The sequence below is a fragment of the Oreochromis niloticus genome, linkage group LG3 (genome assembly GCF_001858045.2).
Source record: "Oreochromis niloticus isolate F11D_XX linkage group LG3, O_niloticus_UMD_NMBU, whole genome shotgun sequence".
In the NCBI taxonomy this organism is placed as follows: Eukaryota; Metazoa; Chordata; class Actinopteri; order Cichliformes; family Cichlidae; genus Oreochromis; species Oreochromis niloticus.
The window spans coordinates 74,167,290-74,194,661 of NC_031967.2; the positions used below are offsets into that span (position 1 = coordinate 74,167,290).

The 27,372-nt window shown below is 44.8% G+C and overlaps 22 non-coding genes across 22 annotated transcripts; 14 read left to right on the forward strand and 8 right to left on the reverse strand.

Moving 5' to 3' along the window:
• The first annotated feature begins 614 nt into the window (after positions 1-614).
• Positions 615-688, forward strand: trnat-agu (transfer RNA threonine (anticodon AGU)). The gene has a single exon. It is a non-coding gene; the product is annotated as a tRNA-Thr (tRNA).
• A 365-nt stretch (positions 689-1,053) lies between these two features.
• trnat-cgu (transfer RNA threonine (anticodon CGU)) lies at positions 1,054-1,127 on the reverse strand. Its single transcript has one exon. It is a non-coding gene; the product is annotated as a tRNA-Thr (tRNA).
• Positions 1,128-3,717: 2,590 nt separating this feature from the next.
• trnat-agu (transfer RNA threonine (anticodon AGU)) lies at positions 3,718-3,791 on the forward strand. The gene has a single exon. It is a non-coding gene; the product is annotated as a tRNA-Thr (tRNA).
• Positions 3,792-4,155: 364 nt separating this feature from the next.
• On the reverse strand, positions 4,156-4,229 carry trnat-cgu (transfer RNA threonine (anticodon CGU)). The gene has a single exon. It is a non-coding gene; the product is annotated as a tRNA-Thr (tRNA).
• A 2,597-nt stretch (positions 4,230-6,826) lies between these two features.
• On the forward strand, positions 6,827-6,899 carry trnat-agu (transfer RNA threonine (anticodon AGU)). The gene has a single exon. It is a non-coding gene; the product is annotated as a tRNA-Thr (tRNA).
• Positions 6,900-7,264: 365 nt separating this feature from the next.
• trnat-cgu (transfer RNA threonine (anticodon CGU)) lies at positions 7,265-7,338 on the reverse strand. The gene has a single exon. It is a non-coding gene; the product is annotated as a tRNA-Thr (tRNA).
• A 117-nt stretch (positions 7,339-7,455) lies between these two features.
• On the forward strand, positions 7,456-7,529 carry trnat-ugu (transfer RNA threonine (anticodon UGU)). Its single transcript has one exon. It is a non-coding gene; the product is annotated as a tRNA-Thr (tRNA).
• A 2,407-nt stretch (positions 7,530-9,936) lies between these two features.
• Positions 9,937-10,010, forward strand: trnat-agu (transfer RNA threonine (anticodon AGU)). The gene has a single exon. It is a non-coding gene; the product is annotated as a tRNA-Thr (tRNA).
• Positions 10,011-10,375: 365 nt separating this feature from the next.
• Positions 10,376-10,449, reverse strand: trnat-cgu (transfer RNA threonine (anticodon CGU)). The gene has a single exon. It is a non-coding gene; the product is annotated as a tRNA-Thr (tRNA).
• Positions 10,450-10,566: 117 nt separating this feature from the next.
• On the forward strand, positions 10,567-10,639 carry trnat-ugu (transfer RNA threonine (anticodon UGU)). Its single transcript has one exon. It is a non-coding gene; the product is annotated as a tRNA-Thr (tRNA).
• A 2,407-nt stretch (positions 10,640-13,046) lies between these two features.
• trnat-agu (transfer RNA threonine (anticodon AGU)) lies at positions 13,047-13,120 on the forward strand. Its single transcript has one exon. It is a non-coding gene; the product is annotated as a tRNA-Thr (tRNA).
• A 365-nt stretch (positions 13,121-13,485) lies between these two features.
• Positions 13,486-13,558, reverse strand: trnat-cgu (transfer RNA threonine (anticodon CGU)). Its single transcript has one exon. It is a non-coding gene; the product is annotated as a tRNA-Thr (tRNA).
• A 116-nt stretch (positions 13,559-13,674) lies between these two features.
• On the forward strand, positions 13,675-13,747 carry trnat-ugu (transfer RNA threonine (anticodon UGU)). Its single transcript has one exon. It is a non-coding gene; the product is annotated as a tRNA-Thr (tRNA).
• Positions 13,748-16,153: 2,406 nt separating this feature from the next.
• Positions 16,154-16,227, forward strand: trnat-agu (transfer RNA threonine (anticodon AGU)). The gene has a single exon. It is a non-coding gene; the product is annotated as a tRNA-Thr (tRNA).
• A 365-nt stretch (positions 16,228-16,592) lies between these two features.
• On the reverse strand, positions 16,593-16,666 carry trnat-cgu (transfer RNA threonine (anticodon CGU)). The gene has a single exon. It is a non-coding gene; the product is annotated as a tRNA-Thr (tRNA).
• Positions 16,667-16,783: 117 nt separating this feature from the next.
• Positions 16,784-16,857, forward strand: trnat-ugu (transfer RNA threonine (anticodon UGU)). Its single transcript has one exon. It is a non-coding gene; the product is annotated as a tRNA-Thr (tRNA).
• A 2,403-nt stretch (positions 16,858-19,260) lies between these two features.
• Positions 19,261-19,334, forward strand: trnat-agu (transfer RNA threonine (anticodon AGU)). Its single transcript has one exon. It is a non-coding gene; the product is annotated as a tRNA-Thr (tRNA).
• A 362-nt stretch (positions 19,335-19,696) lies between these two features.
• Positions 19,697-19,770, reverse strand: trnat-cgu (transfer RNA threonine (anticodon CGU)). The gene has a single exon. It is a non-coding gene; the product is annotated as a tRNA-Thr (tRNA).
• Positions 19,771-22,350: 2,580 nt separating this feature from the next.
• Positions 22,351-22,424, forward strand: trnat-agu (transfer RNA threonine (anticodon AGU)). The gene has a single exon. It is a non-coding gene; the product is annotated as a tRNA-Thr (tRNA).
• Positions 22,425-22,785: 361 nt separating this feature from the next.
• On the reverse strand, positions 22,786-22,858 carry trnat-cgu (transfer RNA threonine (anticodon CGU)). Its single transcript has one exon. It is a non-coding gene; the product is annotated as a tRNA-Thr (tRNA).
• Positions 22,859-22,972: 114 nt separating this feature from the next.
• trnat-ugu (transfer RNA threonine (anticodon UGU)) lies at positions 22,973-23,046 on the forward strand. Its single transcript has one exon. It is a non-coding gene; the product is annotated as a tRNA-Thr (tRNA).
• A 2,377-nt stretch (positions 23,047-25,423) lies between these two features.
• On the forward strand, positions 25,424-25,497 carry trnat-agu (transfer RNA threonine (anticodon AGU)). The gene has a single exon. It is a non-coding gene; the product is annotated as a tRNA-Thr (tRNA).
• The last annotated feature ends 1,875 nt before the right edge of the window (positions 25,498-27,372 follow it).

Sequence of the window (27,372 nt, forward strand, 5' to 3'; positions counted from 1 at the left end):
AAGCACAAAATCGCTGATCGGTGGAGCCGAACCGTGTCCACTGTAATCAGACAGATTCAGGACTCTCCTGTTTCTGTTGTGGTGCCTGAAGGAACAGATGGGCCTGAAAGAGTGCTACACAGAGACCGGCTCTTGCCTTGTCGGTATCTCCCACCCACTGTGGAAGAGACAGCATCCAAAGCAACACGGTCTAAACCTGCAAACTCACCAGCAGTTGATTTAGCTGGGAATGATTGTTCAGAAACCGGCAATGATTAGAGCACTGCCATTCTCTGCCCTATCATAACCCTAATGTATTACCAAATGGACCCAAAGAAGACGACCAGATTGCGACCACAAAAAGACTGGCTGGAGTAAAAGTCCACAAAACGTCAGCTACCGGAGACATTTTGGACAACTTGTTCAGACTCACCCTGTTGAATCAGTCTCAAAAGATTCTCCTTCACCTTATGATGTTTCCACTCAGGTCATTGAAGAAGTTAGGAACAGGAAGTTACTTGTTGGACTATTTAACCATATCCTACATTTATAGTGCACAAAAGTTACAAAATTGAACTCATCTCCTTCTGCAGTACCAGCTAATACCAGGTACGATCAGTTGCATGACAGCAGGAGGCGCTGTGGCTTAGCTGGTCAAAGCGCCTGTCTAGTAAACAGGAGATCCTGGGTTCAAATCCCAGCAGTGCCTTCCTGTTACCTTTGGAAACCATCTTCTTCACAGTGTTGATTGCATTCTTAATCTTGGAGTTAGGAAATCTCTGAAAGTCTGTGTATGTGCTGAGTTATCCACCTCACGGTACTCTTGAAAGCTTCAAAAACTTCTTTTCACCTCATCCAAGAAGATTCGTCAGTTCTAGAACAAATGCTGGAGGGTCCCAGGCATTAAACCCCTACTGGAGCTTCTGAGGGTTGTTCACCCGATATTGATGTCTTGGGCATGTCTAAATTTTCATTATATCCTCTTCTTAGAAATGAAGGACAGAAAGCATAACTCCCAATGCTTCCCGCCATCAGCACTCGTTAATGAAATGTAATGGCATTGGTAGGGAGGCAAGGCACTGCTGGGATTTGAACCCAGGATCTCCTGTTTACGAGACAGGTGCTTTGGCCAGCTAAGCCACAGCGCCTTGAGCTGTGTTCCTCTGGCTACTGTCCAACAGCTGGTGGGGAAAAATGTCAGCAACCCATTCAAAACTGTGTCTGCAGAGGTTCTGATTACTTGGTTTTCCCTTCCCTGAAGGAGGCACTGTAGCTTAGCGGTCAAAGCACCTGCTTGTAAACAGGAGATCCTGGGTTCAAATCCCAGCAGTGCCTGTTGAGCTGTTTCAAATAAGAGAATCTGTGTAGGCAAGCTTTCCTTAATGTCAAAATAGAGAAAGTAAGTTGTTGAATCTCAAGTGTGGAGGCACTAAAGATTTAGCAAAGGACACCCCAACAGCTGTGCTCCACATGCAGGTGAAAAGATTCCATACTCAAAGTGTACTAAAACATCAAACTGCCCAACTGTAACAACAGATGTAAACGGACCAATATAGAAACTGGCTGAGGCAGGGTTATATTAAGCTTTTGTCCCAAAAGTATTGTCAAGATTCTGCAAATCATTAGAGTTACTCATAAGAGAAGGTACGACTGTTAGGTGTTGTGTTAAAATAAATGCCGTAGTGTTCTCTATTAAAAACAGCATAAGAAGGTGTTCTAGTTTTCTTGTTTCCTCTTATGTTTTGGAAAAGTGTATAGGCAGCAGGAATTTGAGTCAGGTCTTGGTTTTTCTTGATGATGTCACTCTTTTCTCAGCTACACTGAGAACCATGAGGAACGATCGCTGAAGGTCCTCCATAGGATGAAAGAATTTACTTTAAAGCTGTCGCCAGAGAAATGTCAGTTCTTCGGGACATCTGTCCAATATCTCGGCCGTGTTGTATCATCAGAAGGGTCAAAACAGATCCAGCTGCCCTCACTACCCGGCCAAGACCAGCTAACATCAAGTAGCTTAAGTCTTTCCTTGGGTTCACTGGATATTACAGGAGGTTTATAAAAGACTATTCCAAGCTTGCAACACCCCTTAATCACTTAAGCGCTGGTTGCCTCCCACTGAAGAGAAAATCCAGTCTGTCTGGCAGAAACCGCAAGGTTTCTACAAGTGCGGATCTCAAAAGCCTTTTCATGAAAAATGGACCCCAACCTCTGAAGATACTTTTAAGACATTGATTCACAAGCTCACACAACAGCTCCTGTTCTTGGGTTTGCAGATCCAAAGAAACATTATATTGTGCACACCGATGCAAGCGCCCACGTTCTCGGTGCAGCCTTATAACAAGAACAGGAGAGCAAGTTAAGAGTCATTGCCTATGCCAGTAGAGGTCTCTCCAAGTCCGAGCAAAGGTACCCTGCACACAAGCTTGACTTCCTATCTGTCAAGTGGACTGTCACCCAGAACGTTTTCCGCTATCTCTGTGGAGCAAAATTTACAGTGATGACAGACAATAATCCACTCACATACGTTTTAACATCTGCAAAGTTGGACGCAGTAGGCCATCGCTGGTTGGCCGTACTTTCCACTTTTCATTTTGATATTGAGTATAGCGCTGGGAAGAACAACCAAGATGCAGATGGGCTGTTGAGACGTCCGTATCTGCATGCCTGTGATATATCTGATCAGAGTTCTAATGATGAGGAAAATGGCATTGAAGGCTTTACTGCACAACTCTTGCGCCGCAACAAAGAGCCTGATTTTCCAACTGAGGCGATAAAGGCAGTATGCAAGAGACATGAGTATTCTTCAACTCTTGAGGAGGAGGCAGCAGTACCATCGTCTGCACGAGTACAATGTTTGGCTATTGGAGGCTCTGCAATACCAGCAGATTCCTGTCAAACTGATGTAGCTGGGCCATGCCCCCTGCTGCAGATGTCTCTTTCCGATTGGCTACGTGAACAGAAATTAGATCTGGAGAGCTGAGAGAGTCTTGCAGAAAGCTACCAGTTAGCCATTGAGCACAGTCAAAAGAGTGCTTTGCGAATCAAACAAAGGTTTGACAGTAAAGTGCGGGAATCCACCCTTGCCAAGGAAAATAGAGTTGTTTTGAGGACTGTTGCCATCAGGGGTAAGCACAAAATCGCTGATCGGTGGAGCCGAACCGTGTCCACTGTAATCAGACAGATTCAGGACTCTCCTGTTTCTGTTGTGGTGCCTGAAGGAACAGATGGGCCTGAAAGAGTGCTACACAGAGACCGGCTCTTGCCTTGTCGGTATCTCCCACCCACTGTGGAAGAGACAGCATCCAAAGCAACACGGTCTAAACCTGCAAACTCACCAGCAGTTGATTTAGCTGGGAATGATTGTTCAGAAACCGGCAATGATTAGAGCACTGCCATTCTCTGCCCTATCATAACCCTAATGTATTACCAAATGGACCCAAAGAAGACGACCAGATTGCGACCACAAAAAGACTGGCTGGAGTAAAAGTCCACAAAACGTCAGCTACCGGAGACATTTTGGGACAACTTGTTCAGACTCACCCTGTTGAATCAGTCTCAAAAGATTCTCCTTCACCTTATGATGTTCCACTCAGGTCATTGAAGAAGTTAGGAACAGGAAGTTACTTGTTGGACTATTTAACCATATCCTACATTATAGTGCACAAAAGTTACAAAATTGAACTCATCTCCTTCTGCAGTACCAGCTAATACCAGGTACGATCAGTTTGCATGACAGCAGGAGGCGCTGTGGCTTAGCTGGTCAAAGCGCCTGTCTAGTAAACAGGAGATCCTGGGTTCAAATCCCAGCAGTGCCTTCCTGTTACCTTTGGAAACCATCTTCTTCACAGTGTTGATTGCATTCTTAATCTTGGAGTTAGGAAATCTCTGAAAGTCTGTGTATGTGCTGAGTTATCCACCTCACGGTACTCTTGAAAGCTTCAAAAACTTCTTTTCACCTCATCCAAGAAGATTCGTCAGTTCTAGAACAAATGCTGGAGGGTCCCAGGCATTAAACCCCTACTGGAGCTTCTGAGGGTTGTTCACCCGATATTGATGTCTTGGCATGTCTAAATTTTCATTATATCCTCTTCTTAGAAATGAAGGACAGAAAGCATAACTCCCAATGCTTCCCGCCATCAGCACTCGTTAATGAAATGTAATGGCATTGGTAGGGAGGCAAGGCACTGCTGGGATTTGAACCCAGGATCTCCTGTTTACGAGACAGGTGCTTTGGCCAGCTAAGCCACAGCGCCTTGAGCTGTGTTCCTCTGGCTACTGTCCAACAGCTGGTGGGGAAAAATGTCAGCAACCCATTCAAAACTGTGTCTGCAGAGGTTCTGATTTACTTGGTTTTTCCCTTCCCTGAAGGAGGCACTGTAGCTTAGCCGGTCAAAGCACCTGCTTGTAAACAGGAGATCCTGGGTTCAAATCCCAGCAGTGCCTGTTGAGCTGTTTCAAAATAAGAGAATCTGTGTAGGCAAGCTTTCCTTAATGTCAAAATAGAAGAAAGTAAGTTGTTGAATCTCAAGTGTGGAGGCACTAAAGATTTAGCAAAGGACACCCCAACAGCTGTGCTCCACATGCAGGTGAAAAGATTCCATACTCAAAGTGTACTAAAACATCAAACTGCCCAACTGTAACAACAGATGTAAACGGACCAATATAGAAACTGGCTGAGGCAGGGTTATATTAAGCTTTTGTCCCAAAAGTATTGTCAAGATTCTGCAAATCATTAGAGTTACTCATAAGAGAAGGTACGACTGTTAGGTGTTGTGTTAAAATAAATGCCGTAGTGTTCTCTATTAAAAACAGCATAAGAAGGTGTTCTAGTTTTCTTGTTTCCTCTTATGTTTTGGAAAAGTGTATAGGCAGCAGGAATTTGAGTCAGGTCTTGGTTTTTCTTGATGATGTCACTCTTTTCTCAGCTACACTTGAGAACCATGAGGAACGATCGCTGAAGGTCCTCCATAGGATGAAAGAATTTACTTTAAAGCTGTCGCCAGAGAAATGTCAGTTCTTCGGGACATCTGTCCAATATCTCGGCCGTGTTGTATCATCAGAAGGGGTCAAAACAGATCCAGCTGCCCTCACTACCCGGCCAAGACCAGCTAACATCAAGTAGCTTAAGTCTTTCCTTGGGTTCACTGGATATTACAGGAGGTTTATAAAAGACTATTCCAAGCTTGCAACACCCCTTAATCACTTAAGCGCTGGTTGCCTCCCACTGAAGAGAAAATCCAGTCTGTCTGGCAGAAACCGCAAGGTTTCTACAAGTGCGGATCTCAAAAAGCCTTTTCATGAAAAATGGACCCCAACCTCTGAAGATACTTTTAAGACATTGATTCACAAGCTCACACAACAGCTCCTGTTCTTGGGTTTGCAGATCCAAAGAAACATTATATTGTGCACACCGATGCAAGCGCCCACGTTCTCGGTGCAGCCTTATAACAAGAACAGGAGAGCAAGTTAAGAGTCATTGCCTATGCCAGTAGAGGTCTCTCCAAGTCCAGCAAAGGTACCCTGCACACAAGCTTGACTTCCTATCTGTCAAGTGGACTGTCACCCAGAACGTTTTCCGCTATCTCTGTGGAGCAAAATTTACAGTGATGACAGACAATAATCCACTCACATACGTTTTAACATCTGCAAAGTTGGACGCAGTAGGCCATCGCTGGTTGGCCGTACTTTCCACTTTTCATTTTGATATTGAGTATAGCGCTGGGAAGAACAACCAAGATGCAGATGGGCTGTTGAGACGTCCGTATCTGCATGCCTGTGATATATCTGATCAGAGTTCTAATGATGAGGAAAATGGCATTGAAGGCTTTACTGCACAACTCTTGCGCCGCAACAAAGAGCCTGATTTTCCAACTGAGGCGTAAAGGCAGTATGCAAGAGACATGAGTATTCTTCAACTCTTGAGGAGGAGGCAGCAGTACCATCGTCTGCACGAGTACAATGTTTGGCTATTGGAGGCTCTGCAATACCAGCAGATTCCTGTCAAACTGATGTAGCTGGGCCATGCCCCCTGCTGCAGATGTCTCTTTCCGATTGGCTACGTGAACAGAAATTAGATCTGGAGAGCTGAGAGAGTCTTGCAGAAAGCTACCAGTTAGCCATTGAGCACAGTCAAAAGAGTGCTTTGCGAATCAAACAAAGGTTTGACAGTAAAGTGCGGGAATCCACCCTTGCCAAGGAAATAGAGTTGTTTTGAGGACTGTTGCCATCAGGGGTAAGCACAAAATCGCTGATCGGTGGAGCCGAACCGTGTCCACTGTAATCAGACAGATTCAGGACTCTCCTGTTTCTGTTGTGGTGCCTGAAGGAACAGATGGGCCTGAAAGAGTGCTACACAGAGACCGGCTCTTGCCTTGTCGGTATCTCCCACCCACTGTGGAAGAGACAGCATCCAAAGCAACACGGTCTAAACCTGCAAACTCACCAGCAGTTGATTTAGCTGGGAATGATTGTTCAGAAACCGGCAATGATTAGAGCACTGCCATTCTCTGCCCTATCATAACCCTAATGTATTACCAAATGGACCCAAAGAAGACGACCAGATTGCGACCACAAAAAGACTGGCTGGAGTAAAAGTCCACAAAACGTCAGCTACCGGAGACATTTTGGGACAACTTGTTCAGACTCACCCTGTTGAATCAGTCTCAAAAGATTCTCCTTCACCTTATGATGTTTCCACTCAGGTCATTGAAGAAGTTAGGAACAGGAAGTTACTTGTTGGACTATTTAACCATATCCTACATTTATAGTGCACAAAAGTTACAAAATTGAACTCATCTCCTTCTGCAGTACCAGCTAATACCAGGTACGATCAGTTTGCATGACAGCAGGAGGCGCTGTGGCTTAGCTGGTCAAAGCGCCTGTCTAGTAAACAGGAGATCCTGGGTTCAAATCCAGCAGTGCCTTCCTGTTACCTTTGGAAACCATCTTCTTCACAGTGTTGATTGCATTCTTAATCTTGGAGTTAGGAAATCTCTGAAAGTCTGTGTATGTGCTGAGTTATCCACCTCACGGTACTCTTGAAAGCTTCAAAAACTTCTTTTCACCTCATCCAAGAAGATTCGTCAGTTCTAGAACAAATGCTGGAGGGTCCCAGGCATTAAACCCCTACTGGAGCTTCTGAGGGTTGTTCACCCGATATTGATGTCTTGGGCATGTCTAAATTTTCATTATATCCTCTTCTTAGAAATGAAGGACAGAAAGCATAACTCCCAATGCTTCCCGCCATCAGCACTCGTTAATGAAATGTAATGGCATTGGTAGGGAGGCAAGGCACTGCTGGGATTTGAACCCAGGATCTCCTGTTTACGAGACAGGTGCTTTGGCCAGCTAAGCCACAGCGCCTTGAGCTGTGTTCCTCTGGCTACTGTCCAACAGCTGGTGGGGAAAAATGTCAGCAACCCATTCAAAACTGTGTCTGCAGAGGTTCTGATTTACTTGGTTTTTCCCTTCCCTGAAGGAGGCACTGTAGCTTAGCCGGTCAAAGCACCTGCCTTGTAAACAGGAGATCCTGGGTTCAAATCCCAGCAGTGCCTGTTGAGCTGTTTCAAAATAAGAGAATCTGTGTAGGCAAGCTTTCCTTAATGTCAAAATAGAAGAAAGTAAGTTGTTGAATCTCAAGTGTGGAGGCACTAAAGATTTAGCAAAGGACACCCCAACAGCTGTGCTCCACATGCAGGTGAAAAGATTCCATACTCAAAGTGTACTAAAACATCAAACTGCCCAACTGTAACAACAGATGTAAACGGACCAATATAGAAACTGGCTGAGGCAGGGTTATATTAAGCTTTTGTCCCAAAAGTATTGTCAAGATTCTGCAAATCATTAGAGTTACTCATAAGAGAAGGTACGACTGTTAGGTGTTGTGTTAAATAAATGCCGTAGTGTTCTCTATTAAAAACAGCATAAGAAGGTGTTCTAGTTTTCTTGTTTCCTCTTATGTTTTGGAAAAGTGTATAGGCAGCAGGAATTTGAGTCAGGTCTTGGTTTTTCTTGATGATGTCACTCTTTTCTCAGCTACACTTGAGAACCATGAGGAACGATCGCTGAAGGTCCTCCATAGGATGAAAGAATTTACTTTAAAGCTGTCGCCAGAGAAATGTCAGTTCTTCGGGACATCTGTCCAATATCTCGGCCGTGTTGTATCATCAGAAGGGGTCAAAACAGATCCAGCTGCCCTCACTACCCGGCCAAGACCAGCTAACATCAAGTAGCTTAAGTCTTTCCTTGGGTTCACTGGATATTACAGGAGGTTTATAAAAGACTATTCCAAGCTTGCAACACCCCTTAATCACTTAAGCGCTGGTTGCCTCCCACTGAAGAGAAAATCCAGTCTGTCTGGCAGAAACCGCAAGGTTTCTACAAGTGCGGATCTCAAAAAGCCTTTTCATGAAAAATGGACCCCAACCTCTGAAGATACTTTTAAGACATTGATTCACAAGCTCACACAACAGCTCCTGTTCTTGGGTTTGCAGATCCAAAGAAACATTATATTGTGCACACCGATGCAAGCGCCCACGTTCTCGGTGCAGCCTTATAACAAGAACAGGAGAGCAAGTTAAGAGTCATTGCCTATGCCAGTAGGGGTCTCTCCAAGTCCAGCAAAGGTACCCTGCACACAAGCTTGACTTCCTATCTGTCAAGTGGACTGTCACCCAGAACGTTTTCCGCTATCTCTGTGGAGCAAAATTTACAGTGATGACAGACAATAATCCACTCACATACGTTTTAACATCTGCAAAGTTGGACGCAGTAGGCCATCGCTGGTTGGCCGTACTTTCCACTTTTCATTTTGATATTGAGTATAGCGCTGGGAAGAACAACCAAGATGCAGATGGGCTGTTGAGACGTCCGTATCTGCATGCCTGTGATATATCTGATCAGAGTTCTAATGATGAGGAAAATGGCATTGAAGGCTTTACTGCACAACTCTTGCGCCGCAACAAAGAGCCTGATTTTCCAACTGAGGCGGTAAAGGCAGTATGCAAGAGACATGAGTATTCTTCAACTCTTGAGGAGGAGGCAGCAGTACCATCGTCTGCACGAGTACAATGTTTGGCTATTGGAGGCTCTGCAATACCAGCAGATTCCTGTCAAACTGATGTAGCTGGGCCATGCCCCCTGCTGCAGATGTCTCTTTCCGATTGGCTACGTGAACAGAAATTAGATCTGGAGAGCTGAGAGAGTCTTGCAGAAAGCTACCAGTTAGCCATTGAGCACAGTCAAAAGAGTGCTTTGCGAATCAAACAAAGGTTTGACAGTAAAGTGCGGGAATCCACCCTTGCCAAGGAAAATAGAGTTGTTTTGAGGACTGTTGCCATCAGGGGTAAGCACAAAATCGCTGATCGGTGGAGCCGAACCGTGTCCACTGTAATCAGACAGATTCAGGACTCTCCTGTTTCTGTTGTGGTGCCTGAAGGAACAGATGGGCCTGAAAGAGTGCTACACAGAGACCGGCTCTTGCCTTGTCGGTATCTCCCACCCACTGTGGAAGAGACAGCATCCAAAGCAACACGGTCTAAACCTGCAAACTCACCAGCAGTTGATTTAGCTGGGAATGATTGTTCAGAAACCGGCAATGATTAGAGCACTGCCATTCTCTGCCCTATCATAACCCTAATGTATTACCAAATGGACCCAAAGAAGACGACCAGATTGCGACCACAAAAAGACTGGCTGGAGTAAAAGTCCACAAAACGTCAGCTACCGGAGACATTTTGGGACAACTTGTTCAGACTCACCCTGTTGAATCAGTCTCAAAAGATTCTCCTTCACCTTATGATGTTTCCACTCAGGTCATGAAGAAGTTAGGAACAGGAAGTTACTTGTTGGACTATTTAACCATATCCTACATTTATAGTGCACAAAAGTTACAAAATTGAACTCATCTCCTTCTGCAGTACCAGCTAATACCAGGTACGATCAGTTTGCATGACAGCAGGAGGCGCTGTGGCTTAGCTGGTCAAAGCGCCTGTCTAGTAAACAGGAGATCCTGGGTTCAAATCCCAGCAGTGCCTTCCTGTTACCTTTGGAAACCATCTTCTTCACAGTGTTGATTGCATTCTTAATCTTGGAGTTAGGAAATCTTTGAAAGTCTGTGTATGTGCTGAGTTATCCACCTCACGGTACTCTTGAAAGCTTCAAAAACTTCTTTTCACCTCATCCAAGAAGATTCGTCAGTTCTAGAACAAATGCTGGAGGGTCCCAGGCATTAAACCCCTACTGGAGCTTCTGAGGGTTGTTCACCCGATATTGATGTCTTGGGCATGTCTAAATTTTCATTATATCCTCTTCTTAGAAATGAAGGACAGAAAGCATAACTCCCAATGCTTCCCGCCATCAGCACTCGTTAATGAAATGTAATGGCATTGGTAGGGAGGCAAGGCACTGCTGGGATTTGAACCCAGGATCTCCTGTTTACGAGACAGGTGCTTTGGCCAGCTAAGCCACAGCGCCTTGAGCTGTGTTCCTCTGGCTACTGTCCAACAGCTGGTGGGGAAAAATGTCAGCAACCCATTCAAAACTGTGTCTGCAGAGGTTCTGATTTACTTGGTTTTTCCCTTCCCTGAAGGAGGCACTGTAGCTTAGCCGGTCAAAGCACCTGTCTTGTAAACAGGAGATCCTGGGTTCAAATCCAGCAGTGCCTGTTGAGCTGTTTCAAAATAAGAGAATCTGTGTAGGCAAGCTTTCCTTAATGTCAAAATAGAAGAAAGTAAGTTGTTGAATCTCAAGTGTGGAGGCACTAAAGATTTAGCAAAGGACACCCCAACAGCTGTGCTCCACATGCAGGTGAAAAGATTCCATACTCAAAGTGTACTAAAACATCAAACTGCCCAACTGTAACAACAGATGTAAACGGACCAATATAGAAACTGGCTGAGGCAGGGTTATATTAAGCTTTTGTCCCAAAAGTATTGTCAAGATTCTGCAAATCATTAGAGTTACTCATAAGAGAAGGTACGACTGTTAGGTGTTGTGTTAAAATAAATGCCGTAGTGTTCTCTATTAAAAACAGCATAAGAAGGTGTTCTAGTTTTCTTGTTTCCTCTTATGTTTTGGAAAAGTGTATAGGCAGCAGGAATTTGAGTCAGGTCTTGGTTTTTCTTGATGATGTCACTCTTTTCTCAGCTACACTTGAGAACCATGAGGAACGATCGCTGAAGGTCCTCCATAGGATGAAAGAATTTACTTTAAAGCTGTCGCCAGAGAAATGTCAGTTCTTCGGGACATCTGTCCAATATCTCGGCCGTGTTGTATCATCAGAAGGGGTCAAAACAGATCCAGCTGCCCTCACTACCCGGCCAAGACCAGCTAACATCAAGTAGCTTAAGTCTTTCCTTGGGTTCACTGGATATTACAGGAGGTTATAAAAGACTATTCCAAGCTTGCAACACCCCTTAATCACTTAAGCGCTGGTTGCCTCCCACTGAAGAGAAAATCCAGTCTGTCTGGCAGAAACCGCAAGGTTTCTACAAGTGCGGATCTCAAAAAGCCTTTTCATGAAAAATGGACCCCAACCTCTGAAGATACTTTTAAGACATTGATTCACAAGCTCACACAACAGCTCCTGTTCTTGGGTTTGCAGATCCAAAGAAACATTATATTGTGCACACCGATGCAAGCGCCCACGTTCTCGGTGCAGCCTTATAACAAGAACAGGAGAGCAAGTTAAGAGTCATTGCCTATGCCAGTAGAGGTCTCTCCAAGTCCGAGCAAAGGTACCCTGCACACAAGCTTGACTTCCTATCTGTCAAGTGGACTGTCACCCAGAACGTTTTCCGCTATCTCTGTGGAGCAAAATTTACAGTGATGACAGACAATAATCCACTCACATACGTTTTAACATCTGCAAAGTTGGACGCAGTAGGCATCGCTGGTTGGCCGTACTTTCCACTTTTCATTTTGATATTGAGTATAGCGCTGGGAAGAACAACCAAGATGCAGATGGGCTGTTGAGACGTCCGTATCTGCATGCCTGTGATATATCTGATCAGAGTTCTAATGATGAGGAAAATGGCATTGAAGGCTTTACTGCACAACTCTTGCGCCGCAACAAAGAGCCTGATTTTCCAACTGAGGCGATAAAGGCAGTATGCAAGAGACATGAGTATTCTTCAACTCTTGAGGAGGAGGCAGCAGTACCATCGTCTGCACGAGTACAATGTTTGGCTATTGGAGGCTCTGCAATACCAGCAGATTCCTGTCAAACTGATGTAGCTGGGCCATGCCCCCTGCTGCAGATGTCTCTTTCCGATTGGCTACGTGAACAGAAATTAGATCTGGAGAGCTGAGAGAGTCTTGCAGAAAGCTACCAGTTAGCCATTGAGCACAGTCAAAAGAGTGCTTTGCGAATCAAACAAAGGTTTGACAGTAAAGTGCGGGAATCCACCCTTGCCAAGGAAAATAGAGTTGTTTTGAGGACTGTTGCCATCAGGGGTAAGCACAAAATCGCTGATCGGTGGAGCCGAACCGTGTCCACTGTAATCAGACAGATTCAGGACTCTCCTGTTTCTGTTGTGGTGCCTGAAGGAACAGATGGGCCTGAAAGAGTGCTACACAGAGACCGGCTCTTGCCTTGTCGGTATCTCCCACCCACTGTGGAAGAGACAGCATCCAAAGCAACACGGTCTAAACCTGCAAACTCACCAGCAGTTGATTTAGCTGGGAATGATTGTTCAGAAACCGGCAATGATTAGAGCACTGCCATTCTCTGCCCTATCATAACCCTAATGTATTACCAAATGGACCCAAAGAAGACGACCAGATTGCGACCACAAAAAGACTGGCTGGAGTAAAAGTCCACAAAACGTCAGCTACCGGAGACATTTTGGGACAACTTGTTCAGACTCACCCTGTTGAATCAGTCTCAAAAGATTCTCCTTCACCTTATGATGTTTCCACTCAGGTCATTGAAGAAGTTAGGAACAGGAAGTTACTTGTTGGACTATTTAACCATATCCTACATTTATAGTGCACAAAAGTTACAAATTGAACTCATCTCCTTCTGCAGTACCAGCTAATACCAGGTACGATCAGTTTGCATGACAGCAGGAGGCGCTGTGGCTTAGCTGGTCAAAGCGCCTGTCTAGTAAACAGGAGATCCTGGGTTCAAATCCCAGCAGTGCCTTCCTGTTACCTTTGGAAACCATCTTCTTCACAGTGTTGATTGCATTCTTAATCTTGGAGTTAGGAAATCTTTGAAAGTCTGTGTATGTGCTGAGTTATCCACCTCACGGTACTCTTGAAAGCTTCAAAAACTTCTTTTCACCTCATCCAAGAAGATTCGTCAGTTCTAGAACAAATGCTGGAGGGTCCCAGGCATTAAACCCCTACTGGAGCTTCTGAGGGTTGTTCACCCGATATTGATGTCTTGGGCATGTCTAAATTTTCATTATATCCTCTTCTTAGAAATGAAGGACAGAAAGCATAACTCCCAATGCTTCCCGCCATCAGCACTCGTTAATGAAATGTAATGGCATTGGTAGGGAGGCAAGGCACTGCTGGATTTGAACCCAGGATCTCCTGTTTACGAGACAGGTGCTTTGGCCAGCTAAGCCACAGCGCCTTGAGCTGTGTTCCTCTGGCTACTGTCCAACAGCTGGTGGGGAAAAATGTCAGCAACCCATTCAAAACTGTGTCTGCAGAGGTTCTGATTTACTTGGTTTTTCCTTCCCTGAAGGAGGCACTGTAGCTTAGCCGGTCAAAGCACCTGTCTTGTAAACAGGAATCCTGGGTTCAAATCCCAGCAGTGCCTGTTGAGCTGTTTCAAAATAAGAGAATCTGTGTAGGCAAGCTTTCCTTAATGTCAAAATAGAAGAAAGTAAGTTGTTGAATCTCAAGTGTGGAGGCACTAAAGATTTAGCAAAGGACACCCCAACAGCTGTGCTCCACATGCAGGTGAAAAGATTCCATACTCAAAGTGTACTAAAACATCAAACTGCCCAACTGTAACAACAGATGTAAACGGACCAATATAGAAACTGGCTGAGGCAGGGTTATATTAAGCTTTTGTCCCAAAAGTATTGTCAAGATTCTGCAAATCATTAGAGTTACTCATAAGAGAAGGTACGACTGTTAGGTGTTGTGTTAAAATAAATGCCGTAGTGTTCTCTATTAAAAACAGCATAAGAAGGTGTTCTAGTTTTCTTGTTTCCTCTTATGTTTTGGAAAAGTGTATAGGCAGCAGGAATTTGAGTCAGGTCTTGGTTTTTCTTGATGATGTCACTCTTTTCTCAGCTACACTTGAGAACCATGAGGAACGATCGCTGAAGGTCCTCCATAGGATGAAAGAATTTACTTTAAAGCTGTCGCCAGAGAAATGTCAGTTCTTCGGGACATCTGTCCAATATCTCGGCCGTGTTGTATCATCAGAAGGGGTCAAAACAGATCCAGCTGCCCTCACTACCCGGCCAAGACCAGCTAACATCAAGTAGCTTAAGTCTTTCCTTGGGTTCACTGGATATTACAGGAGGTTTATAAAAGACTATTCCAAGCTTGCAACACCCCTTAATCACTTAAGCGCTGGTTGCCTCCCACTGAAGAGAAAATCCAGTCTGTCTGGCAGAAACCGCAAGGTTTCTACAAGTGCGGATCTCAAAAAGCCTTTCATGAAAAATGGACCCCAACCTCTGAAGATACTTTTAAGACATTGATTCACAAGCTCACACAACAGCTCCTGTTCTTGGGTTTGCAGATCCAAAGAAACATTATATTGTGCACACCGATGCAAGCGCCCACGTTCTCGGTGCAGCCTTATAACAAGAACAGGAGAGCAAGTTAAGAGTCATTGCCTATGCCAGTAGGGTCTCTCCAAGTCCGAGCAAAGGTACCCTGCACACAAGCTTGACTTCCTGTCTGTCAAGTGGACTGTCACCCAGAACGTTTTCCGCTATCTCTGTGGAGCAAAATTTACAGTGATGACAGACAATAATCCACTCACATACGTTTTAACATCTGCAAAGTTGGACGCAGTAGGCATCGCTGGTTGGCCGTACTTTCCACTTTTCATTTTGATATTGAGTATAGCGCTGGGAAGAACAACCAAGATGCAGATGGGCTGTTGAGACGTCCGTATCTGCATGCCTGTGATATATCTGATCAGAGTTCTAATGATGAGGAAAATGGCATTGAAGGCTTTACTGCACAACTCTTGCGCCGCAACAAAGAGCCTGATTTTCCAACTGAGGCGGTAAAGGCAGTATGCAAGAGACATGAGTATTCTTCAACTCTTGAGGAGGAGGCAGCAGTACCATCGTCTGCACGAGTACAATGTTTGGCTATTGGAGGCTCTGCAATACCAGCAGATTCCTGTCAAACTGATGTAGCTGGGCCATGCCCCCTGCTGCAGATGTCTCTTTCCGATTGGCTACGTGAACAGAAATTAGATCTGGAGAGCTGAGAGAGTCTTGCAGAAAGCTACCAGTTAGCCATTGAGCACAGTCAAAAGAGTGCTTTGCGAATCAAACAAAGGTTTGACAGTAAAGTGCGGGAATCCACCCTTGCCAAGGAAAATAGAGTTGTTTTGAGGACTGTTGCCATCAGGGGTAAGCACAAAATCGCTGATCGGTGGAGCCGAACCGTGTCCACTGTAATCAGACAGATTCAGGACTCTCCTGTTTCTGTTGTGGTGCCTGAAGGAACAGATGGGCCTGAAAGAGTGCTACACAGAGACCGGCTCTTGCCTTGTCGGTATCTCCCACCCACTGTGGAAGAGACAGCATCCAAAGCAACACGGTCTAAACCTGCAAACTCACCAGCAGTTGATTTAGCTGGGAATGATTGTTCAGAAACCGGCAATGATTAGAGCACTGCCATTCTCTGCCCTATCATAACCCTAATGTATTACCAAATGGACCCAAAGAAGACGACCAGATTGCGACCACAAAAAGACTGGCTGGAGTAAAAGTCCACAAAACGTCAGCTACCGGAGACATTTTGGGACAACTTGTTCAGACTCACCCTGTTGAATCAGTCTCAAAAGATTCTCCTTCACCTTATGATGTTTCCACTCAGGTCATTGAAGAAGTTAGGAACAGGAAGTTACTTGTTGGACTATTTAACCATATCCTACATTTATAGTGCACAAAAGTTACAAATTGAACTCATCTCCTTCTGCAGTACCAGCTAATACCAGGTACGATCAGTTTGCATGACAGCAGGAGGCGCTGTGGCTTAGCTGGTCAAAGCGCCTGTCTAGTAAACAGGAGATCCTGGGTTCAAATCCCAGCAGTGCCTTCCTGTTACCTTTGGAAACCATCTTCTTCACAGTGTTGATTGCATTCTTAATCTTGGAGTTAGGAAATCTCTGAAAGTCTGTGTATGTGCTGAGTTATCCACCTCACGGTACTCTTGAAAGCTTCAAAAACTTCTTTTCACCTCATCCAAGAAGATTCGTCAGTTCTAGAACAAATGCTGGAGGGTCCCAGGCATTAAACCCCTACTGGAGCTTCTGAGGGTTGTTCACCCGATATTGATGTCTTGGGCATGTCTAAATTTTCATTATATCCTCTTCTTAGAAATGAAGGACAGAAAGCATAACTCCCAATGCTTCCCGCCATCAGCACTCGTTAATGAAATGTAATGGCATTGGTAGGGAGGCAAGGCACTGCTGGGATTTGAACCCAGGATCTCCTGTTTACGAGACAGGTGCTTTGGCCAGCTAAGCCACAGCGCCTTGAGCTGTGTTCCTCTGGCTACTGTCCAACAGCTGGTGGGGAAAAATGTCAGCAACCCATTCAAAACTGTGTCTGCAGAGGTTCTGATTTACTTGGTTTTTCCCTTCCCTGAAGGAGGCACTGTAGCTTAGCCGGTCAAAGCACCTGTCTTGTAAACAGGAGATCCTGGGTTCAAATCCCAGCAGTGCCTGTTGAGCTGTTTCAAAATAAGAGAATCTGTGTAGGCAAGCTTTCCTTAATGTCAAAATAGAAGAAAGTAAGTTGTTGAATCTCAAGTGTGGAGGCACTAAAGATTTAGCAAAGGACACCCAACAGCTGTGCTCCACATGCAGGTGAAAAGATTCCATACTCAAAGTGTACTAAAACATCAAACTGCCCAACTGTAACAACAGATGTAAACGGACCAATATAGAAACTGGCTGAGGCAGGGTTATATTAAGCTTTTGTCCCAAAAGTATTGTCAAGATTCTGCAAATCATTAGAGTTACTCATAAGAGAAGGTACGACTGTTAGGTGTTGTGTTAAAATAAATGCCGTAGTGTTCTCTATTAAAAACAGCATAAGAAGGTGTTCTAGTTTTCTTGTTTCCTCTTATGTTTGGAAAAGTGTATAGGCAGCAGGAATTTGAGTCAGGTCTTGGTTTTTCTTGATGATGTCACTCTTTTCTCAGCTACACTTGAGAACCATGAGGAACGATCGCTGAAGGTCCTCCATAGGATGAAAGAATTTACTTTAAAGCTGTCGCCAGAGAAATGTCAGTTCTTCGGGACATCTGTCCAATATCTCGGCCGTGTTGTATCATCAGAAGGGGTCAAAACAGATCCAGCTGCCCTCACTACCCGGCCAAGACCAGCTAACATCAAGTAGCTTAAGTCTTTCCTTGGGTTCACTGGATATTACAGGAGGTTTATAAAAGACTATTCCAAGCTTGCAACACCCCTTAATCACTTAAGCGCTGGTTGCCTCCCACTGAAGAGAAAATCCAGTCTGTCTGGCAGAAACCGCAAGGTTTCTACAAGTGCGGATCTCAAAAAGCCTTTTCATGAAAAATGGACCCCAACCTCTGAAGATACTTTTAAGACATTGATTCACAAGCTCACACAACAGCTCCTGTTCTTGGGTTTGCAGATCCAAAGAAACATTATATTGTGCACACCGATGCAAGCGCCCACGTTCTCGGTGCAGCCTTATAACAAGAACAGGAGAGCAAGTTAAGAGTCATTGCCTATGCCAGTAGGGTCTCTCCAAGTCCGAGCAAAGGTACCCTGCACACAAGCTTGACTTCCTGTCTGTCAAGTGGACTGTCACCCAGAACGTTTTCCGCTATCTCTGTGGAGCAAAATTTACAGTGATGACAGACAATAATCCACTCACATACGTTTTAACATCTGCAAAGTTGGACGCAGTAGGCATCGCTGGTTGGCCGTACTTTCCACTTTTCATTTTGATATTGAGTATAGCGCTGGGAAGAACAACCAAGATGCAGATGGGCTGTTGAGACGTCCGTATCTGCATGCCTGTGATATATCTGATCAGAGTTCTAATGATGAGGAAAATGGCATTGAAGGCTTTACTGCACAACTCTTGCGCCGCAACAAAGAGCCTGATTTTCCAACTGAGGCGGTAAAGGCAGTATGCAAGAGACATGAGTATTCTTCAACTCTTGAGGAGGAGGCAGCAGTACCATCGTCTGCACGAGTACAATGTTTGGCTATTGGAGGCTCTGCAATACCAGCAGATTCCTGTCAAACTGATGTAGCTGGGCCATGCCCCCTGCTGCAGATGTCTCTTTCCGATTGGCTACGTGAACAGAAATTAGATCTGGAGAGCTGAGAGAGTCTTGCAGAAAGCTACCAGTTAGCCATTGAGCACAGTCAAAAGAGTGCTTTGCGAATCAAACAAAGGTTTGACAGTAAAGTGCGGGAATCCACCCTTGCCAAGGAAAATAGAGTTGTTTTGAGGACTGTTGCCATCAGGGGTAAGCACAAAATCGCTGATCGGTGGAGCCGAACCGTGTCCACTGTAATCAGACAGATTCAGGACTCTCCTGTTTCTGTTGTGGTGCCTGAAGGAACAGATGGGCCTGAAAGAGTGCTACACAGAGACCGGCTCTTGCCTTGTCGGTATCTCCCACCCACTGTGGAAGAGACAGCATCCAAAGCAACACGGTCTAAACCTGCAAACTCACCAGCAGTTGATTTAGCTGGGAATGATTGTTCAGAAACCGGCAATGATTAGAGCACTGCCATTCTCTGCCCTATCATAACCCTAATGTATTACCAAATGGACCCAAAGAAGACGACCAGATGCGACCACAAAAAGACTGGCTGGAGTAAAAGTCCACAAAACGTCAGCTACCGGAGACATTTTGGGACAACTTGTTCAGACTCACCCTGTTGAATCAGTCTCAAAAGATTCTCCTTCACCTTATGATGTTTCCACTCAGGTCATGAAGAAGTTAGGAACAGGAAGTTACTTGTTGGACTATTTAACCATATCCTACATTTATAGTGCACAAAAGTTACAAATTGAACTCATCTCCTTCTGCAGTACCAGCTAATACCAGGTACGATCAGTTTGCATGACAGCAGGAGGCGCTGTGGCTTAGCTGGTCAAAGCGCCTGTCTAGTAAACAGGAGATCCTGGGTTCAAATCCCAGCAGTGCCTTCCTGTTACCTTTGGAAACCATCTTCTTCACAGTGTTGATTGCATTCTTAATCTTGGAGTTAGGAAATCTTGAAAGTCTGTGTATGTGCTGAGTTATCCACCTCACGGTACTCTTGAAAGCTTCAAAAACTTCTTTTCACCTCATCCAAGAAGATTCGTCAGTTCTAGAACAAATGCTGGAGGGTCCCAGGCATTAAACCCCTACTGGAGCTTCTGAGGGTTGTTCACCCGATATTGATGTCTTGGCATGTCTAAATTTTCATTATATCCTCTTCTTAGAAATGAAGGACAGAAAGCATAACTCCCAATGCTTCCCGCCATCAGCACTCGTTAATGAAATGTAATGGCATTGGTAGGAGGCAAGGCACTGCTGGGATTTGAACCCAGGATCTCCTGTTTACGAGACAGGTGCTTTGGCCAGCTAAGCCACAGCGCCTTGAGCTGTGTTCCTCTGGCTACTGTCCAACAGCTGGTGGGGAAAAATGTCAGCAACCCATTCAAAACTGTGTCTGCAGAGGTTCTGATTTACTTGGTTTTCCCTTCCCTGAAGGAGGCACTGTAGCTTAGCCGGTCAAAGCACCTGCTTGTAAACAGGAGATCCTGGGTTCAAATCCCAGCAGTGCCTGTGAGCTGTTTCAAAATAAGAGAATCTGTGTAGGCAAGCTTTCCTTAATGTCAAAATAGAAGAAAGTAAGTTGTTGAATCTCAAGTGTGGAGGCCTAAAGATTTAGCAAAGGACACCCCAACAGCTGTGCTCCACATGCAGGTGAAAAGATTCCATACTCAAAGTGTACTAAAACATCAAACTGCCCAACTGTAACAACAGATGTAAACGGACCAATATAGAAACTGGCTGAGGCAGGGTTATATTAAGCTTTTGTCCCAAAAGTATTGTCAAGATTCTGCAAATCATTAGAGTTACTCATAAGAGAAGGTACGACTGTTAGGTGTTGTGTTAAAATAATGCCGTAGTGTTCTCTATTAAAAACAGCATAAGAAGGTGTTCTAGTTTTCTTGTTTCCTCTTATGTTTTGGAAAAGTGTATAGGCAGCAGGAATTTGAGTCAGGTCTTGGTTTTTCTTGATGATGTCACTCTTTTCTCAGCTACACTTGAGAACCATGAGGAACGATCGCTGAAGGTCCTCCATAGGATGAAAGAATTTACTTTAAAGCTGTCGCCAGAGAAATGTCAGTTCTTCGGGACATCTGTCCAATATCTCGGCCGTGTTGTATCATCAGAAGGGGTCAAAACAGATCCAGCTGCCCTCACTACCCGGCCAAGACCAGCTAACATCAAGTAGCTTAAGTCTTTCCTTGGGTTCACTGGATATTACAGGAGGTTTATAAAAGACTATTCCAAGCTTGCAACACCCCTTAATCACTTAAGCGCTGGTTGCCTCCCACTGAAGAGAAAATCCAGTCTGTCTGGCAGAAACCGCAAGGTTTCTACAAGTGCGGATCTCAAAAAGCCTTTTCATGAAAAATGGACCCCAACCTCTGAAGATACTTTAAGACATTGATTCACAAGCTCACACAACAGCTCCTGTTCTTGGGTTTGCAGATCCAAAGAAACATATATTGTGCACACCGATGCAAGCGCCACGTTCTCGGTGCAGCCTTATAACAAGAACAGGAGAGCAAGTTAAGAGTCATTGCCTATGCCAGTAGGGGTCTCTCCAAGTCCAGCAAAGGTACCCTGCACACAAGCTTGACTTCCTGTCTGTCAAGTGGACTGTCACCCAGAACGTTTTCCGCTATCTCTGTGGAGCAAAATTTACAGTGATGACAGACAATAATCCACTCACATACGTTTAACATCTGCAAAGTTGGACGCAGTAGGCATCGCTGGTTGGCCGTACTTTCCACTTTTCATTTGATATTGAGTATAGCGCTGGGAAGAACAACCAAGATGCAGATGGGCTGTTGAGACGTCCGTATCTGCATGCCTGTGATATATCTGATCAGAGTTCTAATGATGAGGAAAATGGCATTGAAGGCTTTACTGCACAACTCTTGCGCCGCAACAAAGAGCCTGATTTTCCAACTGAGGCGTAAAGGCAGTATGCAAGAGACATGAGTATTCTTCAACTCTTGAGGAGGAGGCAGCAGTACCATCGTCTGCACGAGTACAATGTTTGGCTATTGGAGCTCTGCAATACCAGCAGATTCCTGTCAAACTGATGTAGCTGGGCCATGCCCCCTGCTGCAGATGTCTCTTTCCGATTGGCTACGTGAACAGAAATTAGATCTGGAGAGCTGAGAGAGTCTTGCAGAAAGCTACCAGTTAGCCATTGAGCACAGTCAAAAGAGTGCTTGCGAATCAAACAAAGGTTTGACAGTAAAGTGCGGGAATCCACCCTTGCCAAGGAAAATAGAGTTGTTTTGAGGACTGTTGCCATCAGGGGTAAGCACAAAATCGCTGATCGGTGGAGCCGAACCGTGTCCACTGTAATCAGACAGATTCAGGACTCTCCTGTTTCTGTTGTGGTGCCTGAAGGAACAGATGGGCCTGAAAGAGTGCTACACAGAGACCGGCTCTTGCCTTGTCGTATCTCCCACCCACTGTGGAAGAGACAGCATCCAAAGCAACACGGTCTAAACCTGCAAACTCACCAGCAGTTGATTTAGCTGGGAATGATTGTTCAGAAACCGCAATGATTAGAGCACTGCCATTCTCTGCCCTATCATAACCCTAATGTATTACCAAATGACCCAAAGAAGACGACCAGATTGCGACCACAAAAAGACTGGCTGGAGTAAAAGTCCACAAAACGTCAGCTACCGGAGACATTTGGGACAACTTGTTCAGACTCACCCTGTTGAATCAGTCTCAAAAGATTCTCCTTCACCTTATGATGTTCCACTCAGGTCATTGAAGAAGTTAGGAACAGGAAGTTACTTGTTGGACTATTTAACCATATCCTACATTTATAGTGCACAAAAGTTACAAAATGAACTCATCTCCTTCTGCAGTACCAGCTAATACCAGGTACGATCAGTTTGCATGACAGCAGGAGGCGCTGTGGCTTAGCTGGTCAAAGCGCCTGTCTAGTAAACAGGAGATCCTGGGTTCAAATCCCAGCAGTGCCTTCCTGTTACCTTTGGAAACCATCTTCTTCACAGTGTTGATTGCATTCTTAATCTTGGAGTTAGGAAATCTTGAAAGTCTGTGTATGTGCTGAGTTATCCACCTCACGGTACTCTTGAAAGCTTCAAAAACTTCTTTCACCTCATCCAAGAAGATTCGTCAGTTCTAGAACAAATGCTGGAGGTCCCAGGCATTAAACCCCTACTGGAGCTTCTGAGGGTTGTTCACCCGATATTGATGTCTTGGGCATGTCTAAATTTCATTATATCCTCTTCTTAGAAATGAAGGACAGAAAGCATAACTCCCAATGCTTCCCGCCATCAGCACTCGTTAATGAAATGTAATGGCATTGGTAGGGAGGCAAGGCACTGCTGGGATTTGAACCAGGATCTCCTGTTTACGAGACAGGTGCTTTGGCCAGCTAAGCCACAGCGCCTTGAGCGTGTTCCTCTGGCTACTGTCCAACAGCTGGTGGGGAAAAATGTCAGCAACCCATTCAAAACTGTGTCTGCAGAGTTCTGATTACTTGGTTTTTCCCTTCCCTGAAGGAGGCACTGTAGCTTAGCCGGTCAAAGCACCTGTCTTGTAAACAGGAGATCCTGGGTTCAAATCCCAGCAGTGCCTGTTGAGCTGTTTCAAAATAAGAGAATCTGTGTAGGCAAGCTTTCCTTAATGTCAAAATAGAAGAAAGTAAGTTGTTGAATCTCAAGTGTGGAGGCACTAAAGATTAGCAAAGGACACCCCAACAGCTGTGCTCCACATGCAGGTGAAAAGATTCCATACTCAAAGTGTACTAAAACATCAAACTGCCCAACTGTAACAACAGATTAAACGGACCAATATAGAAACTGGCTGAGGCAGGGTTATATTAAGCTTTTGTCCCAAAAGTATTGTCAAGATTCTGCAAATCATTAGAGTTACTCATAAGAGAAGGTACGACTGTTAGGTGTTGTGTTAAAATAAATGCCGTAGTGTTCTCTATTAAAAACAGCATAAGAAGGTGTTCTAGTTTCTTGTTTCCTCTTATGTTTGGAAAAGTGTATAGGCAGCAGGAATTTGAGTCAGGTCTTGGTTTTTCTTGATGATGTCACTCTTTTCTCAGCTACACTTGAGAACCATGAGGAACGATCGCTGAAGGTCCTCCATAGGATGAAAGAATTACTTTAAAGCTGTCGCCAGAGAAATGTCATTCTTCGGACATCTGTCCAATATCTCGGCCGGTTGTATCATCAGAAGGGGTCAAAACAGATCCAGCTGCCCTCACTACCCGGCCAAGACCAGCTAACATCAAGTAGCTTAAGTCTTCCTGGGTTCACTGGATATTACAGGAGGTTATAAAAGACTATTCCAAGCTTGCAACACCCCTTAATCACTTAAGCGCTGGTTGCCTCCCACTGAAGAGAAAATCCAGTCTGTCTGGCAGAAACCGCAAGGTTCTACAAGTGCGGATCTCAAAAAGCCTTTCATGAAAATGGACCCCAACCTCTGAAGATACTTTTAAGACATTGATCACAAGCTCACACAACAGCTCCTGTCTTGGTTTGCAGATCCAAAGAAACATTATATTGTGCACACCGATGCAAGCGCCCACGTTCTCGTGCAGCCTTATAACAAGAACAGGAGAGCAAGTTAAGAGTCATTGCCTATGCCAGTAGAGGTCTCTCCAAGTCCGAGCAAAGGTACCCTGCACACAAGCTGACTTCCTGTCTGTCAAGTGGACTGTCACCCAGAACGTTTCCGCTATCTCTGTGGAGCAAAATTTACAGTGATGACAGACAATAATCCACTCACATACGTTTTAACATCTGCAAAGTTGGACGCAGTAGGCCATCGCTGGTTGGCCGTACTTTCCACTTTTCATTTTGATATTGAGTATAGCGCTGGGAAGAACAACCAAGATGCAGATGGGCTGTTGAGACGTCCGTATCTGCATGCCTGTGATATATCTGATCAGAGTTCTAATGATGAGGAAAATGGCATTGAAGGCTTACTGCACAACTCTTGCGCCGCAACAAAGAGCCTGATTTCCAACTGAGGCGTAAAGGCAGTATGCAAGAGACATGAGTATTCTTCAACTCTGAGGAGGAGGCAGCAGTACCATCGTCTGCACGAGTACAATGTTTGGCTATTGGAGGCTCTGCAATACCAGCAGATTCCTGTCAAACTGATGTAGCTGGGCCATGCCCCTGCTGCAGATGTCTCTTTCCGATTGGCTACGTGAACAGAAATTAGATCTGGAGAGCTGAGAGAGTCTTGCAGAAAGCTACCAGTTAGCCATTGAGCACAGTCAAAAGAGTGCTTTGCGAATCAAACAAAGGTTTGACAGTAAAGTGCGGAATCCACCCTTGCCAAGGAAATAGAGTTGTTTGAGGACTGTTGCCATCAGGGGTAAGCACAAAATCGCTGATCGGTGGAGCCGAACCGTGTCCACTGTAATCAGACAGATTCAGGACTCTCCTGTTTCTGTGTGGTGCCTGAAGGAACAGATGGGCCTGAAGAGTGCTACACAGAGACCGGCTCTTGCCTTGTCGGTATCTCCCACCCACTGTGGAAGAGACAGCATCCAAAGCAACACGGTCTAAACCTGCAAACTCACCAGCAGTTGATTTAGCTGGGAATGATTGTTCAGAAACCGGCAATGATTAGAGCACTGCCATTCTCTGCCCTATCATAACCCTAATGTATTACCAATGGACCCAAAGAAGACGACCAGATTGCGACCACAAAAAGACTGGCTGGAGTAAAAGTCCACAAAACGTCAGCTACCGGAGACATTTTGGGACAACTTGTTCAGACTCACCCTGTTGAATCAGTCTCAAAAGATTCTCCTTCACCTTATGATGTTTCCACTCAGGTCATTGAAGAAGTTAGGAACAGGAAGTTACTTGTTGGACTATTTAACCATATCCTACATTTATAGTGCACAAAAGTTACAAATTGAACTCATCTCCTTCTGCAGTACCAGCTAATACCAGTACGATCAGTTTGCATGACAGCAGGAGGCGCTGTGGCTTAGCTGGTCAAAGCGCCTGTCTAGTAAACAGGAGATCCTGGGTTCAAATCCCAGCAGTGCCTTCCTGTTACCTTTGGAAACCATCTTCTCACAGTGTTGATTGCATTCTTAATCTTGGAGTTAGGAAATCTCTGAAAGTCTGTGTATGTGCTGAGTTATCCACCTCACGGTACTCTGAAAGCTTCAAAAACTTCTTTTCACCTCATCCAAGAAGATTCGTCAGTTCTAGAACAAATGCTGGAGGGTCCCAGGCATTAAACCCCTACTGGAGCTTCTGAGGGTTGTTCACCCGATATTGATGTCTTGGGCATGTCTAAATTTTCATTATCCTCTTCTTAGAAATGAAGGACAGAAAGCATAACTCCCAATGCTTCCCGCCATCAGCACTCGTTAATGAAATGTAATGGCATTGGTAGGGAGGCAAGGCACTGCTGGGATTTGAACCCAGGATCTCCTGTTTACAGACAGGTGCTTTGGCCAGCTAAGCCACAGCGCCTTGAGCTGTGTCCTCTGGCTACTGTCCAACAGCTGGTGGGGAAAATGTCAGCAACCCATTCAAAACTGTGTCTGCAGAGGTTCTGATTACTTGGTTTTTCCCTTCCCTGAAGGAGGCACTGTAGCTTAGCCGGTCAAAGCACCTGCCTTGTAAACAGGAGATCCTGGGTTCAAATCCAGCATGCCTGTTGAGCTGTTTCAAAATAAGAGAATCTGTGTAGGCAAGCTTCCTTAATGTCAAAATAGAAGAAAGTAAGTTGTTGAATCTCAAGTGTGGAGGCACTAAAGATTAGCAAAGGACACCCCAACAGCTGTGCTCCACATGCAGGTGAAAAGATTCCATACTCAAAGTGTACTAAAACATCAAACTGCCCAACTGTAACAACAGATGTAAACGGACCAATATAGAACTGGCTGAGGCAGGGTTATATTAAGCTTTGTCCAAAAGTATTGTCAAGATTCTGCAAATCATTAGAGTTACTCATAAGAAAGGTACGACTGTTAGGTGTTGTGTTAAAATAAATGCCGTAGTGTTCTCTATTAAAAACAGCATAAGAAGGTGTTCTAGTTTCTTGTTCCTCTTATGTTTGGAAAAGTGTATAGGCAGCAGGAATTTGAGTCAGGTCTTGGTTTTCTTGATGATGTCACTCTTTTCTCAGCTACACTTGAGAACCATGAGGAACGATCGCTGAGGTCCTCCATAGGATGAAAGAATTACTTTAAAGCTGTCCGCCAGAGAAATGTCAGTTCTTCGGACATCTGTCCAATATCTCGGCCGTGTTGTATCATCAGAAGGGGTCAAAACAGATCCAGCTGCCCTCACTACCGGCCAAGACCAGCTAACATCAAGTAGCTTAAGTCTTTCCTTGGGTTCACTGGATATTACAGGAGGTTATAAAGACTATTCAAGCTTGCAACACCCCTTAATCACTTAAGCGCTGGTTGCCTCCCACTGAAGAGAAAATCCAGTCTGTCTGGCAGAAACCGCAAGGTTTCTACAAGTGCGGATCTCAAAAAGCCTTTTCATGAAAAATGGACCCCAACCTCTGAAGATACTTTTAAGACATTGATTCACAAGCTCACACAACAGCTCCTGTTCTTGGGTTTGCAGATCAAAGAAACATTATATTGTGCACACCGATGCAAGCGCCCACTTCTCGGTGCAGCCTTATAACAAGAACAGGAGAGCAAGTTAAGAGTCATTGCCTATGCCAGTAGGGGTCTCTCCAAGTCCAGCAAAGGTACCCTGCACACAAGCTTGACTTCCTGTCTGTCAAGTGGACTGTCACCCAGAACGTTTCCGCTATCTCTGTGGAGCAAAATTTACAGTGATGACAGACAATAATCCACTCACATACGTTTTAACATCTGCAAAGTTGGACGCAGTAGGCCATCGCTGGTTGGCCGTACTTTCCACTTTCATTTTGATATTGAGTATAGCG